Genomic DNA, 20,836 nt, shown 5'->3' on the forward strand with positions numbered 1-20,836 from the left:
ACAATTTAGGAGATTTTAGGTATTTCCTTTTATAAAAGATTTAATATTATTTTTTTAATTAAATTAATATATAATTATGACATAATTAAAATTAAAGAGTAATTAGCTTAATGATGACATCATAATTTTAAAATTTTATATGACTATATATATATATATATATATATATATATATATATATATATATATATATATATATATATATATATATATATATATATATATATATATATATAGATAGATAGCATATCATAAATTTAGGAAATATATACAAATAAAATATAGCATTACCTGCCTGTGTTAGGTGTCGAGTAAGAGAAATATGAGATGAAAACTTTTGTACTGCACAACCAAACAATAATTCAGAACCAATGTTGTTCTTAAGAAGAAGATAAAAGTTGATGTGAGAGTTTGTGGTTGAAATTTAAAGACAGGGATAATTGTTATTCTTCCTCTTCACTGATAATTAAAGTATCAATGCTTTACTTTTTTTTTTTTTTAAAGAATCAATGATGTTCATCCTCTTTACTCTTTCACTTATGTTCTTCCTTCACTCATTAATAAAAGTTGGAATCAATGATTGTTCCTTTTCTTAAGCAAAATCTTTAATAGAAGGCAGTTAAAAAATATTACATTTGAACGATGACTAAATATTGTTAGAAGATTCCCATCCAATTCAGTATACAAAGACTCAAAGATCTATAACTTCTAAAAAGAGTCAAAGATTTGATGTTACAAGGAAGGATTGCATGTTAAATCTCTTCAACTGTACAAAAACCAATGTTGGATACTAGTATCTAAAGTAAAAAGTTTTACAACAAAATTATCAAATAATCTTAATGATTTAATCAATACAAATTAGTTAAAGACAATTTCAGTTTACAGAGTTAAGAATGGTTGAATTAGTCAATGATATATCAAATGTATATGTATCTGTATAACCACTTACAATTAATTATACAAAGAAGGGATTTGCAGGAAAACCTTAACCGAATAGATCACCTATTGGTACCACGGTTTAAGGTACAACAGTTGGTTCTATAAATGGATAAATTACCTTAGGATTTATTTGGATAAAAAGTTAGCATGGGGATGTTACCAATAGTTAGTGATTTGTTGAGTGGCACGTTCAACTGGGTTTGGACGTAACTGATAAAAATTACTCCACTGTTAATAGATTAGGTTATGTTGAATTATAGATTAGGAGATGGTGGTAAACTTACGATGTATGGTGGTATACTGATGTTTGATTTTGAAAATTTTCCATTGAACATAACATCAAGGGAGTATGTTGATTTCGCTGGTTGAGGCTGCAATTCATTTATGTAAACACTAAATCGATATGAGAATGCCAATCACAAATCACAAAACTATAAAAAAGATAAAGGTAGACCTGTAATAAGCCCAGCAACAACATATAGCTTTCTGTAGCCACAGATGGTTAGACGCAGAGGTTCACCATAGATAAAGTAGCGGCGTTTTATTCCTATCGATTTCAAAAACTGAATTTCAGGTACACTTGTTACATTTGGCGTTATTCATCCTCTCTAGGTTCTCCTTCCAAAATGACATCCCTTTAGAAGACAGATAAACAATTGACAAAAAGTTTAATTTCACAAAGGGCACTACACTGTAGAAACTTACAAAATTCAATAAAACATAAAATGGAAAAAAAAAAAAAAAAAATCAACTTCATTAAGTACCTCATGTTATAATATATAAATATATATATATAAATGGATAGTCAATTATTGATACACAAAAGTAATATTATTGTATTACCTAAACTTGTGATATTTTTGCTATAAATAGCCATGAATGCAAGCATTAAACTTGCACCATTTCTCACACTTACAAAGTGTTTCTTTCTTTCTCTCCATTATCATCTTTGTTCTTACACTTCATTATTAGTATTCTTAATCAAGAATCAAATCACTAAAGGTAGTTATAAGCCTACTGAATTATAACATCAAGAATCAAACCACTAAAGGTAGTTATAAGCCTACTGAATTATAACACGTTATCAGCACGATAATCTTAATACTAATTATGGTTGGCTCTGCCACCTAAATGATATATGGTCGGTTATACCACCTGAATAATATATGGTCGACACTGTCGTCTAATTATCATTTATGTTACTAACATTTATATTTTCATTATCTAACATTTATATGGCCGACACTGTCGCCTAATTATCATTTATGTTACTAACATTTATATTTCTATTATCTAACATTTATATGGCCGACACTGTCGCCTAATTATCATTTATGTTTACTAATATTTATATTTATGTTATATAACATTTATTAATGATTGCTTACATATGGTCGACACTGTCACCTACTTATCATTTATGTTATATTAAATTTATGTTTAATGTTTATATACTTATGAATATAAAGTGACTATAATTTATCATGTTGTTTGTTTTAATAGAAAATGTCGAATCTGGAAAAGCTTAAATTTACTCCTTTAGAATCAACTGGAAATAACTACATGCCATGGGTTATAAAAGTAAAAATGCATCTTAAATCAATGGGCATTCTTGAAGCCATAAATGAAAACAACACTTGTTCTGAAAAAGAACAAGCAACGGCATGTTGCTTTATTCATCAACATATTGATGAATGCTTACAAAATAATTATGTGACTGTAGAAGATCCCCATGTTTTATGGGAAGGTCTCAAAAGCAGATTCAATAATCAAAGAGAAATTTTACTTCCAGCTGCTATGGAACAATGGAGAACATTAAGGTTCCAAGACTTTAAGAAAGTAAATGAATATAGCTCAGCTCTGTATAATACATGTTCACAACTTAAATTCTGTGGACATGAAATAAGTGATGCAGACATGATGGAGAAAACTTTCTCCACAATGAATGCTGCAAACATCACAGTGCAAAGAAATTTGAGAATGCTAAAGTTCAAAACATATCCTGAACTTAATTCATATCTCTTAGTTGCAGAGCAAAATGATGAGCTATTAATGAAAAATCAGCAATCCCGTCCTACTGGTACACTTGCAATCCCTGAAGCAAATACTGCAAATAATTATAAACAGGGACAAGGACGCAGGCAAGGTCGTGGTTATAATAACCATCACCATCATCATGCCAAAAGCCATAACTATGGTAGAAACCATCCTTATGGTAATGGTAATGGGCGAGGACGTGGTCGTGGTCGTGGCCGTGGTGGTCAAAGAAATAATAATCCACGAAAATATAAATATCAACCACAAAACAAGCCCACTAAACAAGATGTTGAAGAAAATTCTTCTAAAAATTCTGAAGAATCTTGCTACAGATGTGGTAGAATGGGCCACTGGGCTAATACTTGCCGAACATCTAAACATCTTGTTAAGATGTATCAGGATTCGCTGAAAGATAAAGAAAAGGAAGTAAACTTTGTGGATAACATCGATCCAACAGTCACTGAGAAACCATCTGATTTATATGAAGATTTCTTGAATGTTTAAGTTGTGTGTCTTTCGAAAAATAAATGATTTAATATCGTCTGTCTTTGTCATTATGTTTGCTAAATGTTTCAGTACTATCTATTTGCGTTTAAAATATTGTGTAATATTAATGTACTCACTATTTATTTCTTATATATGAAGTTCAATATGAATTTTGCTGGAATACAACATCAATCAAGTGGTGGAGATCTCTGTATAGCAGACAGTGGAACTACACACACTATACTTAAATCCGAGAAATATTTTATTGATCTAAAACCAACGGAAGGAACTATACATACAATATCAGGACCTGCTAACTTGATAAAAGGGATAGGAAAGGCAAATTTCATACTACCAAATGGTACAAAATTTTTAATAAATGATGCCTTATTTTCTCCCAAGTCAAGCAGAAATTTATTGAGTTTCTCCGACATATACCTTAACGGGTATGATTATCAGTCAGTGACAACAGAAAATGAGAAATATTTAAGTATCACTGACAAGAGTCATGTGGTTGAAAAACTGCCAAGACTTAGTTCTGGATTACATTATACACATATAAATGTACCAGAAATACATATGGTAGTTAACGAAAAATATATTGATCCTAGTGTATTCAGTTTATGGCATAACAGATTAGGCCATCCAGGATCAACAATGATGAAAAGGATTATTGAATGTACTCATGGACATCCACTAAAGGATAGAAAAATCCATCATGATACAATGGTTCCATGTACATCTTGCTCTCTTGGAAAATTGATAACTAGACCCTCACCACTTAAGGTTGAGAAAGAATCACCAATGTTTCTTGAAAGAATTCAAGGTGATATATGTGGACCAATTCATCCACCATGTGGACCATTTAGATATTTCATGGTTCTAATAGACGCATCTAGCAGATGGTCTCATGTTTGTCTGTTATCAAGCCGTAATGTGGCATTTGCAAAATTTCTTGCCCAAATTATTAAATTGAGAGCTCATTTTCCTGATTACACCATTAAAAGGGTGAGACTTGATAATGCTGGTGAATTTACATCTCAAGCATTTAATGACTATTGCATGTCTATAGGAATTGTTGTTGAACATTCTGTTGCTCATGTGCATACACAAAATGGTTTAGCCGAGTCATTGATTAAACGTTTACAGTTAATCGCTAGACCATTGATAATGAGAACAAAACTCCCTGTATCTATATGGGGTCATGCAATTTTACATGCTGCTGCATTGATTCGCATCAGACCAAGTGCAAGTCATAAATATTCCCCCCTACAACTTGCTTTTGGTCAAGAGCCAAATATTTCCCATCTTAGAACATTTGGTTGTGCAGTGTATGTTCCAATTGCGACACCACAACGTACAAAAATGGGTCCTCAAAGGAGGTTGGGAATATATGTTGGATATGAAACATCTTCAATATTAAGGTATATTGAACCTATGACAGGTGACGTTTTTACAGCACGTTTTGCTGATTGTCATTTTAATGAAACATTGTTCCCTAGATTAGGGGGAGAAATGAAAAATAAAGAAAATGATGTTTCATGGTGTGAACCTCAATTAAAGTATCTTGATCCTCGCACAAAAGAATGCGAGACAGAAGTTCAAAAGATAATGCATATACAAGAACTTGCAAATCAATTGCCTGATGCATTTACAGATACAAAAACGGTGACAAAATCATATATACCAGCAGTAAATACTCCAGCTCGAATTGAAATTCCAAAAGCTGGCAATAACATCACTCATGAATCTTTGCCACGTCAGAAACGTGGAAGACCAATTGGTTCAAAGGATAAAAATACTCGAAAAAGAAAATCAGCTGATAATGAAGTAAAAGAAAGTGTTCAAGAAGAACCACAAATCAGTACTCCTACTGCAGAGGAGATTGATGATGTCAATACAGAAATTGCAATCAATTATGCATATTCAAAAATATTATGGAACCGAAATGAAATGAAAAATCTTGATGAGAAATTTTCATTTAATGTTGCATATGACATCATGAATAATAATGATGATCCAGAACCAACATCTATGGTTGAATGTCAAAATAGACATGATTGGGCTCAATGGAAAGAAGCAATACGAGCTGAATTAGAATCACTCAATAAAAGAAAAGTTTTCGGATCCATCATTCTCACTCCTAAAGATGTGAAACCTGTAGGATACAGATGGATTTTTGTCCGAAAAAGAAATGAGAAAAATGAAGTTACAAGGTATAAAGCTAGACTTGTAGCCCAAGGTTTTTTTCAAAGACCGGGAATTGATTATGAAGAAACTTATTCCCCTGTTATGGATGCAATTACTTTTAGGTACTTAATCAGCCTGGCAGTTTCTAAAAATTTAGAAATGCATCTCATGGATGTTGTGACTGCTTACCTATATGGATCACTTGATAGTGATATATATATGAAGATACCTGAAGGATTTAAGGTACCAGAAGCATCAAATGCAAAACCCAAAGAAATGTATTCGATTAAATTACAAAGATCTTTATATGGGTTAAAACAATCGGGACGTATGTGGTATAACCGATTAAGTGATTACTTGATAAGCAAAGGGTATACAAATAACCTTACTTGCCCTTGTGTTTTCATTAAGAAAACAACATCCGGATATGTGATCATAGCTGTTTATGTTGATGATCTTAACATCATAGGTACAAATAAAGAGATCTATGAAGCCATTCAACTTCTAAAGAAAGAATTTGAAATGAAAGATCTCGGAAAAACCAAGTATTGCCTTGGTTTACAAATTGAGCATATGCCTAATGGTTTACTTGTACATCAAACAACATATACTGAAAAGATTTTGAAACGTTTCAATATGTACAAGGCAAAACCATTAAGTACTCCTATGGTTGTTAGATCACTCAATGTTGAAACTGATCCATTTCGTCCATGTGAAGATCATGAAGATATTCTTGGACCAGAAGTACCATATCTTAGTGCAATTGGAGCTCTTATGTATCTTACAAATTGTACAAGACCTGACATTTCTTTTGCAGTTAATTTGTTGGCAAGGTTCAGCTCTGCTCCTACCAAAAGACACTGGAATGGGATCAAACACATATTTCGATACCTTCGAGGAACTACTGATTTAGGATTATTTTATTCTAACGAATCAAAACAAGATTTGGTTGGTTATGCTGATGCAGGTTATTTATCTGATCCACATAAAGCTAAATCTCAAACTGGATATGTATTCCTAAATGGAGGTACTGCAATATCATGGCGTTCTCAAAAACAAACACTTGTTGCTACATCATCAAATCATGCCGAAGTGATTGCATTACATGAAGCTACTCGGGAATGTTTTTGGTTGAGATCAATGACACAAATCATTACTGATTCTTGTGGACTAGAACGCGATAAAAGTCCAACAATTATCTATAAAGATAATGCAGCTTGCATAGCACAGATGAAAGAAGGGTATATCAAAAGTGACCGAACCAAACACATACCTCCTAGATTCTTCTCATACACTCAAAATCTCATTAAGGACAACGAGATTGAAATGAGATATGTTCAATCCAGCAAAAACTCTGCTGATCTTTTCACGAAAGCACTTCCAACTGCTATTTTCAGAACACACGTTCATAACATTGGCATGAGACATGTTCAAAAGATGTAACAACCGAAGCGATGTCTACTTGAGGGGGAGTCAACTCCATGCTGCACTCTTTTTCCCTTAGCTAAAGTTTTTCCCACTGGGTTTTCTTTAGCAAGGTTTTTAACGAGGCAGTAACTTACAGTTGATCTTCAACAAACAAAATTGCTATCCAAGGGGGAGTGTTATAATATATAAATATATATATATAAATGGATAGTCAATTATTGATACACAAAAGTAATATTATTGTATTACCTATACTTGTGATATTTTTGCTATAAATAGCCATGAATGCAAGCATTAAACTTGCACCATTTCTCACACTTACAAAGTGTTTCTTTCTTTCTCTCCATTATCATCTTTGTTCTTACACTTCATTATTAGTATTCTTAATCAAGAATCAAATCACTAAAGGTAGTTATAAGCCTACTGAATTATAACATCAAGAATCAAACAACTAAAGGTAGTTATAAGCCTACTGAATTATAACACCTCATGTTTATTGGCAATTATAAAGGAGTTGATGTCATGTTCCCCTACATCAATAAAGCCTTCATTTGTCTCTATTACTTTTAGTTCCGGGGCAGCCACAAACACCTTGGTGAAAACCATTATTAGTCTTGGGCATGATTTGATTACCATGGTACTCATTGACGGCAATGAAAAATCCTTCGCACATAATCCAATTAAAGTATCCAAGATGTTCAAGTTTTTTAAGGACTTTATACAAGGTAACACTTTATAGTCATCATCTTGCATACTACTACCAACCATCGAAGTTGTATATACTCCAATAATCTTCATACAAATATGAACAAAAAGTCTTGTTAGGTATGGTTGGTTACTCCAATAGTCTCCACTCATTGCTCTTAAGAGTTATCTGATTACAGATTCGTTTTAAAGAATCCGTAATGATCAAAGTATATACAGTAGTATTTTTTAAAATAAAAAGATTACACCAACTTATTTAAAAACATCAATTGATAATAGACTTAAATGATCACGTTTTCTGATTACGAATTCGTTTTAAAGAATTAGATTTGTTAAGAAATCCGTAATGATCAAAGTATATAGTATTTTTTAAAATAAAAAGATTACACTAACTTATTTAAAAACGTCAATTGATAATAGACTTAAATGATTACGTTTGATCAACTGCATAATTGTACCTTTTTTTATTAATTTATCTAATCTATTAATTTAAATTGTGATAATGGTTAATATAAAAAATATGTACCACCTTATTTAACAATTTAAATATATTTATTAAAGAAACGCGTTTGATAATAAGGTGTGCTACGTTACTACGCAATTTTACGGTGGCTATTTTCCTGTTTTTTTAGTGATAGTCCAATTTTAAGAATAGTAAACATAATACAAAAGAAACATTTATCACAAACAAAAAAGAAAAACATCTTTCACCAGAAACATTTATCATAAACAAAAAAGGGAAATATCTTTATTTTTCAAAATACCTGATTTAAGAAAGCCAAAAACATCTTTATTTTTCAATTCTTGTATGAGACGTTCGACCTTCAATTCAAACAGGCGGAATATAATTTTGAATACGTCAGCAATTTTAAGATCTATGTTGTTGAGTAGCCACACAAGAACAACCAAATTTGGATTGCATTTGATGGTGATAAATAAAGTTTGAGATACCATCTTAATCCTAGAACATTCAAAGTAAGTTAGATTGCATCATATAATAACATTCAAGATAGAATAACTGTTGTGTTGCAATCAAAGGAAAAAGCATAAATAAAAGGGAAAAAAACATAAAAATAATACAAACCTGGTTTTAGTCCCTGAATTAATTTTAGAGTAGATTGAAACAATCTATAGATTTTCATCATCAAATATCAAATCAAATAACAATCATCATATCGAAGGTAAAAAACAAAAAAAATAAAAATAACGTGGTTGTAGAAGCAAAATTCAACCTGGGTTGTAGAAGCAGAGTAGATTGAAACAATAGAGGACATTGAGATTGAAACGCAGACTAAAGAGAGATACGCCTATGCTTTTAAACTCAACTCTTTGCCTATATTTTTGGCAAATATCGTTTGTGATATTTTTTATTTTTAAATTCGTTTAATTTTTTTCACGCATATATTATTTGCTGACATCATTATATGCCGTATTATTATGACACATGTTATGATTAAGTGAAAATAAAGGGAGGAATAGCTAAATGATGACATCATCATTATCAATCTAATTTGTTAGCAGAAAGATAGAAGATCGGGTTATTTATTTATCAGGGCAGTAGAGAAACGGTAAGGGATATAATAATTTGTTAGGCATACATCGACGTATCTTCACAGCGTTTTAAAACAAGATGCCTATCATCTCCTTCACCGATAGATTGATGAGAAAATATTGCATACAAAGAAAGAAAGTTTGTTACTTTCAGACAACTGCAGAACATGATATAATAATAGGACCAATACAGCATAATAAAAGGACTACTTATTTCCTTATATACCAGCAAAAAGAGACAACTTGCATAAACAACTAAATGAAATGATTACTACATCATAATTAACAAAATGAGTAATGTTATATATGCACAAATTCAAGCCTACTCCACTCAACATCTAACAGATCATATATTACATTTATCTCTCCTTTCCATTCTCATTGATTTATACACATTTACCGATCATATGTTTCGAACTTGAATTAGGTCAGTTTAAGATGACTAGAATACAGTTTAAGATGTAATTTTGATGTTGTAGATATCATATTTTGTATGCAGGTGGGAGAAAAAAACAACTTATAATTAAGACTGCAAACACCAAGCTCTTCCTACCGATCATCTTATACTTTATTATGCAATGCAATATTTAAATCAAAGACCTCATATTCATCAGAAAAAAAAATTAAGCATATAAGATCTATAATAGCATAGAGGATAAAACTTACACACACAGACACCATACCCTGCAAACTACAGAATAGATTAGTAAAAAAACTATGTAAGCATAAATATTTCAAAGCATTGAAGAAAAATAAAGAAAATTACCATCGAGAATTGAGTGAGACTCATGTTATAAATTAACAGTTTAACACCAACTTCTTTGTTTTTTTGGGTAATTTGAAGAAATCCTAAATTCGTGTGAACGAAACTTTGATGATTTGGGTTTCTTTTTTGTTTCTTGTTGCGTTTTGCGTATGTGGAAGGAGTTATGTTTGACATCTAAAATGACCCTTTTAACCTTGATGTTTTAGGGCTTAATCTTTATTGAGTCTTGGGCCCGTAGGCTCAAATTGTGCTGGTAAGTTGGTACCTTTCTAAATTGGGCCGGATTTTGAAATAACCTTTTTGCCCTTACCATGCTATGATGGATTGAGGGTAACTAGCAGGGGCGGCCCAATGGGGGTACAAGGTGGACATATGTCCAGGGCTCAATTTTTTAAGGGGCCCAAAAAAAAAATTCCTTATACTAGTCCATGTAATTTTGGGCCTTTTTGCTTGTATTATCCGTGGGCCCAAAAAAAAATATTATCCTTGTACGGGTCTTGGGGCCCTTTTGCTTCGCACCGTCCCGGGCACTCAAATTCTCGGGACCGGCCCTGAGGGTAAGCATGTAAATAAATCGAATAAACAGATAAAGCTTAGACCTTATTTAGTGGTGATGGGGTGATGGGGGTGATGGGGTTTTTTTGAAGTTTTTGTGGGGTATAGTGCTGATGTGGCAAATGTGATGAGGTGATGATGTGGTGGAATTTGTAGTGGGATGGGGTGATGATTATGTGTAGGGTATTTGGTCCCACTTTTGTATAATAAATGGGGTATTTATAAAATAAAAAGAAAAAAAATCTGATTGGTGAAGAACTCCATCACCCCCATGTGATGGACTCATCACGCCTGACTTTTTTTTCCTCCATCACGCCCCATAGTGATTTGATGGTGTTAGAAATAGGGAGTGTGATGGGGGTGTTTTTTTTGTTGATCACGCCCACTAATAAGGGCCTTAAAGTACGTATTTTCTTGTTCATATCATTAAAAAATATGTTTGCTTGTAAACATAAACGCACGTAAACAGTGGCAGATACAAAAATATTTTTTGATGGGGGCAAAATTTCGATAAAAGAAATCTAAATATACATTAGAAAATTATATAAAAGAAAATTATATAAAAAATTAGAAAAATATTGACTACTGAAGCTCTAGAACCTGCACCATATGCTTTGTTAGCAAGTAGCACACAGTGAAAAAAAGTGAAAAAAAAAATCTGACATACGGGGGTCTCGATCCTTTGACCTTTAGATAAATGGAAAAGAAGCGGAACCAACTAAGCTAATACCAACAATATTTCTTATTTCTTAAATTTTCTATATAACTACATAGTCCAGCATAATTTTTATTCTAAAAAATAAAAAAAGAATTCGCGAATAATTTTTTTATCCTCAGGGGCGGATGCGCCCAGTTACCCCAAGGTGGATCCGCCCCTGCACGTAAACGAACGAATTAGACTAAATAATTTCATTATCTATGATATATTATGAAGGGAAATTGTTCAAAATACACTTTTTTAAGCCTTCAAACAAAATACACTTTTTAAAAAAAAATTGTCTTTTTACACCATTCGGTAGACGGGATTTCCGTCTACCACCTTTATCTGTCGTCTACTACCATTTTTACAAAGTAGTCGACGGTGAGATAAAGGTGGTAGACAGAATTTACAAAGTAGTCGACCGTCTACTGCCTTGTTGTTGCTGTCTACTGCCTTGTTGTTGCTGTTGTTGCTGTCTACTGCCTTGTTGTTGCTGTCTACTGCCTTGTAGACACTAACAAGGCAGTAGACAGCAACAACAAGGCAGTAGACAGTAACAACAAGGCAGTAGACAGTCGACTACTTTGTAAATGTCTGTCTACTGCTTTGTTCTCGTTGTCTACTAACTCTGCCAGTAGACGGGAATTCGTCTACCACCTTTATCTCACCGTCGACTACTTTGTAAAAATGGTAGTAGACGACAGATAAAGGTGGTAGACGGAAATCCCGTCTACCGAATGGTGTAAAAAGACAATTTTTTTTAAAAAAGTGTATTTTGTTTGAAGCCTTAAAAAAAGTGTATTTTGAACAATTTTCCTATTATGAATGTTGGAGGGGGTGGGAGGTCTCAAGTTCAAGTCCCCTTCCTTAACACATTCCAGGGTATTTACGCGATTTATGGAGTGACACCGGGGAGGATTTACTGACCCGTATTCCAAGATTTATGTCTGCTCTGTCAGCCCCTCGAGATGGTTTAAGGATCGGGTCTCTGTAATGCGGTTCGGGTTTCCGCCCGAAAGCGCGTGTCTCCGTTGAAAATGATCGGGTTCGTGGGTTAATCCCCCGTCAATGATTCCAAATACTTGCCTTTCCAAAAAAAAAAAAAAAAAAAAGAGAGCGCAATGCAACAAAACTTGAGTACCAACTAGTTTAATGCTGATCACTTGTAGCAAAAAAACCGAGTACAAAACACACAAAAGTACTGAAATAGAAAGCCTGAAGTAATCAAGAAAACCGAATTGAATTCTCAAAAAAGATATATAAAACCAACTTAATGGTAATAAAGTCGTACCTAGATGATGGACACTATATCAAACACCTGATGGGCATGTAATTATGTAAGGTTAAAACTTTTATTGTAAGAAGATCTGAGTTTTAAAGATAAAACAATTAAACAAAGGAAGAAAATCTTAGTACAGAAATATGGGTGTTACAATAGTTACAGATGGTTAGACGCACAGATTCACTGTAGATAAAGTAGTGGTGCTTTATTCCTTGCGATTTTCAGGTACACTTGTTACATTTGGCGTTATTCCTCATCTGCAGATTCCTCCCTTCAAAAATGACGTCCCTGCGGAAAATGAATAAACATACAATTAAAACTGAAATTTTACAAAGGTCATCGTAGGAACTTAAACATAAATGAAAAAAAAAAAAAAAAAAAAAAAAATCAACTTCATTAAATACCTCTTTTTTATTACTGTAGTGATTATGAAGGAGTTGATATCTTGTTCCCCTACATCAATCAAGCCTTCATTTGTCTCTATCACTTTTAGCACCGGAGTATCCACAAATGCGTTGGTAAAAACTGATAGATCCGGGCATTGTTTGATTACCAAGGTACTCAATGATGGCAAAGCTAAATCTTTCTCCCATAAGCAAAATCCCTTCAACCGTCCAAGATGCTCAAGCTTCAAGGACTTTAGACAAGGCAACACTTTTCGCTCACAGTCATCATCTTCCATGACAATTTCCTCCAACTTATAACTGCAATGTGTTACATGTAGCTCTTGGAGTTGCATGAAACAACCAACCATCGAAGTTGTAAATACAGGTACTAAATTACTGCATTTATGAATAGAAAGCCTTCTTAGGTTAGGGAACATAATCTCACTCTGTATATGACGGTTGACAATTACCGTCATATACATGGTAACATGAAGTCACTTAAGTGTAGCTCCTGGAGCTGCATGAGACTGTTGGAGTATGATACAAATTCAAAGCGAGCGGAAGCATTTTTAAAACTTTACAAAATCATACTCTTCCACGGATCATTGTACAAAACTTTAGCAAACAAAACAAAATTAACGAAATTAAACAAGAGAAGATTAGAATACAACCTTTGTAGCCTTTTGAAGATCGAATCTGAAAAACCCAAAGAAGAGTTCCTCTAAACGGTAGACACCCAAAGTTCCAACCTTGTTTCAATCTATACCTTCTACTTAACGGATCTTTTCTTTTTCCTTATTTCCACCAAAACCGAACCCAATTATAGATCTCAAGTATTTTGGTTACTTGAAAAAGAGAAAAAGAAATATCATTTTGTATGTGTGTTTTTGTATCTCAAGTTTCTATATCTTTTCAATACCAAGATTTGGTATTATATAGAATTAAAATTGATATAATAATACATATAATACAAATATAAAGATTTTGAAAGATTTTGAAAGATTTGCAAAATCAAATCTTTATATAAAATAAGATTTACAACTCAAATCAAATCTTATTTATATCAAATCAAATCTTATATATTATATAAAATATGATTATAGTACAAATCTTTATATAAAATAAGATTTATAAATTAAATCAAATCTTATTTATATCAAATCAAATCTTATATATTATATAAAATATGATTTGCAAAATCTAATCAAATCTCTACATATTTAGATTTGTAAGTATATGTACACACATAAAAAAAACTTAATTTATTAAATCATTAACTAATGATTAATAAATTAATTTCCGATTAGAAGGTATATCAAACAATTTACGATTGGCCTTTGTGTGTGACCGAATAGGATAAATGGACTTTTATTATTTAATGTCATGGGCATATCTTCGGAATATATGTACCACGGTCAAACCACGATCGAACCGTAGCCAACCCGAGAACATATTTCTAACAGACTCCCACTTGCACTGACATTAATAATATTGGTATGTCTTAAAAGACACACCGTGTGTAACAACTAGTCTGCTACGTTACACTCCTATATTTTGATTTATATCAGTCATCCTTTTGTTCAAGATATCTATATGAACGTGTGACATGGTTAAGTGTCAATCATCATCATTCAAGATTATGTTTCCCGATAGAGATTTGTGGTGATCAAATAGACTGCTATTGCATCAATTCAGTCATAGCATGGCCATGCATTTAATGCAGCACAAATCAACGAGGGGCCCAGAGATATCGCTTCAACTTGCTATGAGAAGAAGGAACAAATTGCTTCAACTGTATAGACATCCACCACATCCCATATTGTACCTGATCTGCACCCTTATGACTGGCATTTACGCACAGCGTTAAATACAGGTCAAAGTAGAATATAGTTTGTGTCAGGATTCCTCATACATATCCACTCTAGGATAAATGATATTGCCATCTTAGAGCTTACTTGTGACTTAAAACCATGAAGTAATGTCTAAGTGTGGTCATTCCAGAACCTTGAATCAACTATCAAGTTCCTCATGAATGTAGTTTCATATAAGCCTATATTACTACACTTCATAGCAGCCTTAATTCAATTCTCTCTTCCTTAGAGAATGATCGACTGTGGAAGTTTATGAAATAATATTCATTGAAAGTTAAAACATGCAAAATGAAACATGGCAATATACAATGAAATGATCGCATCGTGCGTATAATATAATCTCAATATATTAATCATCAGATCAATTGCAACATATATTATTGCCCAATGTTTAAAGTTTCAAACTTAACATAATAAATACAATCAAACTTTATCATCGATGACACGAATGCCAATAGACATGCTATGAGCATCATGCTTAGTCTGTGGCAAAGGCTTGGTGAAAGGATCAGCCAAGTTCTTTGTCGTATCTACTCTACTTAATAATATGTCATTTTCTGCTACAAGTTGACGGATGTAATGGTACTTTCTGAGTATGTGCCGTGTGCGCTTTTGTGACCTCGGTTCTTGAGCCAAGACAACCGCACTCACATTGTCACAGAAAATCTCAACAGGATCATGGATTGTAGGAACCACTCCTAGATCCCCGATGAATTTCTTTATCCACATGGCCTCTTTAGCAGCTTCATTTACCGCTATATACTCGGCTTCTGTCGTAGAATCAGCAATAGTACTTTGCTTGCCACTTCTCCATGTGACGGCTCCACCGTTCAACATAAATACAAATCCTGATTGTGAAAAGCAATCATCTCTATCTGATTGGAAACTAGCGTCTGAGTATCCTTTGACGCTCAGCTCGTCATTCCCACCATAGACCAAGAACATCTCTTTAGTCCTCCTAAGATACTTTAGAATGTTCTTGACTGCTATCCAATGAGCTTCACCAGGATTGGCCTGATAACGACTAGTCATGCTTAGTGCATACGACACGTCAGGCCTAGTGCATATCATCGCATACATGATCGATCCTATAGCTGAAGCATATGGAGTCCGACTCATGGTAGCCGATTCCAAGTCAGAATTAGGACATTGAGACTTGCTCAATATCATTCCAGGGTTCATAGGAACGCACCCTTTCTTGGAGTTATGCATACCGAATTTCTTCAGTATCTTATCTATATATGCACTTTGGTTTAGCCCAATTAATCTCCTTGACCTATCTCGATAGATCTTTATACCCAAAATATATGATGCATCTCCTATGTCTTTCATGGAGAAACATTTCCCTAGCCAAGCTTTGACATCTTTCAATGTCGGGATATCGTTTCCCATGAGTAATATGTCATCGACATATAGTACAAGGAAGACTACAACACTCCCACTAGACCTAACATAGACACATGGCTCATCTTCGCCTCTAATAAAACCAAATTCTTTGATCTTCTCATTAAAGCAAAGATTCTAGGTACGAGAAGCTTGTTTAAGTCCATAAATGGACCTTTGAAGCTTGCACACACTATTAGGATACTTAGAATGTACATAACCCTCAGGTTGTGTTATAAACACATCCTCTGTTAGTTTACCATTAACGAAAGCTGTTTTTACATCCATTTGCCATATCTCATAGTCATAAAATGCAGCTATGGCAAGAAGTATTCTAATAGATTTCAACATAGCTACTGGTGAAAAAGTTTCATCATAGTCTACACCATATTGTTGCGTGTAACCCTTAGCCACCAGTCTGGCTTTGAATGTGTGTACATTTCCATCCATATCGGTCTTCTTCTTGAAGACCCACTTACACCCAATAGTTTTAATACCTGGTATATGATCAATCAAGATCCAGACTTGATTATCATGCATGGATTGGATCTCGTTGTCCATAGCCTCCTTCCATTTGGCAGACTCGGGGCCTGTCATCGCTTCCTGATAGGTAATAGGTTCATCAGAATCTATATTTTCGTCATCACCCTCAAATATGTGTAAACTATATTTCTTTGGTGTTCGATGCACTCTATCAGATCTACGTATAGGTGGTGACTGTAGGTCAGTTTCTCTTTCAATTGCAGGCTCGTCGACATCTTGAGGAGAATCGGTTCCAATATCGGTTTCCATGTCGGTTGATTCTTGAATTTCTTCAAGGTCAATTTTGCTCCCACTAGTTCCTTTCGATATGAGATCCTTTTCAAGGAAGACTCCCCTTCGAGACACAAAGACTTTGTTCTCAGTAGGGTTGTAAAACAAATATCCAAAAGAATCAGTCGGATAACCAACAAATAAACACTTTTCAGATCTGGGTTCAAGTTTATCTTGAGCTTCACGACGAACGTAAGCCTCACAACCCCAGATTCTTAGATATGAGAGAGACACAGTTTTACCATGCCATATCTCATAAGGTGTTTTGGAAACTTTCTTGGTTGGGATGAGGTTAAGGATCTTTGCGGCAGTTTGTAGGGCGTAACCCCAAAAACTGATTGGAAGTATTGTGCGGCTCATCATGGATCGAACCATATCAAGTAATGTTCGATTTCTCCTTTCAGCCACACCATTATGTTGTGGTGTTCTAGGAGGAGCTAATTGTGAGATTATCCCACAACCCCGTAGATGATCACGAAATTCATCATTAAGATATTCACCACCTCTATCAGATCGGAGAATCTTAATTCTTTTGTTCAGTTGATTTTCTACTTCGTTTTGTTATGCCTTGAACACTCCAAAAGTTTCAGACTTTTGTTTAATTAAATAAACATAGCCATATCTACTGAAGTCATCAGTAAATGTAACGAAGTATCGTTCCTGGTGTCTAGTAGGCGATCTGAACGGACCGCACACATCAGTGTGTACCAACCCCAACAGATCCTTTGCTCGTTCACAGTTTCCTGTGAAAGGTGCCTTTGTCATTTTTCCTGATAAGCAAGATTCGCATTCATCATACGATATTATATCAAATGATTCTAGAATTCCATCTGACTGGAGTTTGGCTATGCGTTTCTTGTTTATGTGGCCTAAACGACAATGCCATAGATACGTTTTATCCAAAACATCTTTGGATGAATCAACATTGTAGATTGAACTATCATTTAGCTTTGCTGTGGTTTCTAAGATGCCTTTACAAGGACTAGCCTTGAAATAAAACATCCCATTTTTGTGAACAAGTATTGATCCATTATCAAAACTAAAATTAAAACCATCATTAAATAAAGCATCAAAAGATATAATGTTTCTTGCCATTTCGGCACTGTAGCAAACATTAGATAAAACAATACATAAACCAGAATCAAAAGAAAGCTTGTATTCTCCAATCATGTCAACAGAGGCAACATTCTTATTCCCCATGATTAGATTAAGCTCCCCGGTCTTCAGCTTCCTACTTCTTGTGAGTCCCTGCACATTTGTACAAATGTGAGTACCACATCCCGTGTCCAATACCCAGGAATTAGAAATAGTAGTATTGTTTAGTTCAATCATGAACTAACCTGAAGGTACGGCGACTCCCTTAGCCCGTAGTTCATTAAGTTCCTTCAAGTACTTAGTAAATTGCGCCTCTAATGTCCTTTATCCCCACAATGAAAGCATATTGCTTCTTCAGGAGACTTGGTTTGCGGGATCTTTGAAGTAGAAGAGTTAGCAATGCCTTTAGGTTTAGGTTTGAAGTTGGACATGCCAACCTTACCCTTGCCCTTGTTCTTGCCCTTTGCTTTGTTTTTCTTCTTCTTAATCCCACCTTCACGAATGGCTAGAACGGTAGTTGCGGGTTTAGCTTTGGCCATGTTAGCCACGGCGGTTTTTAACATGCCATGGAGCTCCATGATTGTTTTCTCCATATTGTTCATATTATAGTTCATAATGAATCCTTCATATGCACTAGTCAGCGAGTTCAGGATAAAATCCGTTGCAAGCTCCTGACTTATGGAAAAACCAAGGCGCTCCAACCGGTCTATGTACCCTTTCATTTGTAGTACATGGACACTAACACTACTTCCCATTGCCATTTTGCAAGATACGAGAGCTTTCACGGTGTCAAACCTTTCTTGCTTTGCTTGTTGTTGGAACATGTCCTTGAGTTGGTTAAGCATGTCATATGACCCTAAGCTCTCCATGCCCTTTTGGAGCTCTGGAGACATGGTCGCCAACATCAAGCATGCTACCTCATTAGACTCGGAACGCCGTTTTTCAAACTCGTCCCTAGCCGCTTGAGTAGCTCTCGATCCGGGTTCTGCCGGTAAGGGTTCCTCAATAGCCCTGATCTTTCCTTCCATCCTAAGAGCAATTCTTAGGTTGCGAAGCCAGTCCATGTAGTTCAAACCCGTAAGCTTGTCCTTTTCGAGGAGCCCTTTAAGGCAGAAATTAGTGATTGATGACGGAGTAGGATTTGTGTTTGTTGCAGACATCTGTCATATTTTTATTTTTAAAGTAAGTTGTATTAATTAGTTTGATATGTTTAAACCTTGTTAAGATAATTACCCAAGTGTGTTTAATATTCAAACAATTATAATTAACAAGGCTAAGATCCATATTTCACTTATGTTAACGACGGGTTCGCCGCAGATCGCCAACCATAAGCTATTTAGGTAGGTAACTATATTACCAATTTCATCCATTATGAAATTCTTAGGTTCTGCGGGATTTAGTGATAATCAATTATTTCACTTGGCATGTTTAATCCCTTCTACGCTAATCCTTCCTCGTGGCGGGTTTGTCGCAAACCACGATTTCAGATTGTAAACCGTCCGTGATAGATACACGTGAAATCCGGCCCAAGACTCTCGGGTATCGCGAAATTCACCTCACCCTTCCCAACACCCAATTAAAGTCCGGCCCAAGACTCTCGGGTATCGCGAACTCTAACAGGTAGAAGGTTCGGATGTGTGTACTACTCATGGATAGCGTAAAGTTTACATTTAAAACGGGTTTTTGTTTTCTTTTAGCAAAAGTAGTTTACACCATTTTAAAACATTTGCTAATTATGTATTGCGTGTTGCGTTTGTTAAACTAATTTTAACCAAACCGTTTTATATGATTATTGTCCCTTTTGTTTTTTTTTAAAACATTTTCTAGCTAGCATGACATAGACAAATAATAAAACAATAATAATCATGACACACAATTATCGGTAGTATGCCTCGAGTCCTATGCGTTTTTCCGGTGAGCCAACACACGGAAAAACATGGTCAACTAGGGACATAACCTTGTGTGAGAATTAGCTCCCACTAAAACCGCCATCTCCATTATATGCTCGGATGGGCCGCCTTGTGAACATCGTCTTCTTGATTTCAATCTTGGTTGCATTATCTTACAAAATAACTATTCTATTTTCTATACTATTACAAATACAATATAAATAGAAAGACGACATGCAAGTCGTTTAATAAATTATTACATTCATCCCGAATAAATAATAAATTAAACCATACAACCAAACATCCACACAAGGGTCTTATTGAGGCAAATACTACCGATTTCATACAACAATCACATACATAACAAATGGAGTGCCAACCGTCCATTTTCATATAACATGTTTCGATAAGGATTGATTTAAACAACACTTAATGGCACTTATAATATTCAATCCTTGTTTACATAACATATGTATGTAAACCCACTTCATATTTTGTAAGTATGGTTTTCATGCCAAAACCATCCAAATAAACATATTAAGTGAATCAAAACATGTTGGAGATTTATTCACCTTACCAAAGCATAAAGTCTAAAATTAATAATTTTAATTTTCTCATTTCATGTAAACCATGAAAATAATTCATGTACTTTATTTTCCTAAACATTGAATCTTTAATAGTCAACATGCAAGTTACCATTAAAATTTTCGGATTTTGGCAGATTCATACATGTAACTTTAAATGGTCATATCTTACTCAT

The 20,836-nt window shown here is 34.2% G+C and overlaps 1 protein-coding gene and 1 long non-coding RNA gene across 2 annotated transcripts in view; both read right to left on the minus strand.

Moving 5' to 3' along the window:
* Positions 1 to 20,836, minus strand: part of LOC139851522 (uncharacterized) — a 158,268-nt gene that overhangs the window by 122,085 nt on the left and 15,347 nt on the right. The window lies entirely within an intron of this gene.
* LOC139852559 (uncharacterized) lies at positions 292 to 8,934 on the minus strand. Its single transcript, XR_011761121.1, has 5 exons — positions 8,550 to 8,934; positions 7,567 to 7,872; positions 1,394 to 1,574; positions 1,224 to 1,310; positions 292 to 342 (listed from the first exon to the last, which is right to left on the minus strand). It is a non-coding gene; the product is annotated as an uncharacterized lncRNA (long non-coding RNA).

The sequence above is a fragment of the Rutidosis leptorrhynchoides genome, chromosome 6 (assembly GCF_046630445.1).
Source record: "Rutidosis leptorrhynchoides isolate AG116_Rl617_1_P2 chromosome 6, CSIRO_AGI_Rlap_v1, whole genome shotgun sequence".
Lineage (NCBI taxonomy): Eukaryota > Viridiplantae > Streptophyta > Magnoliopsida > Asterales > Asteraceae > Rutidosis > Rutidosis leptorrhynchoides.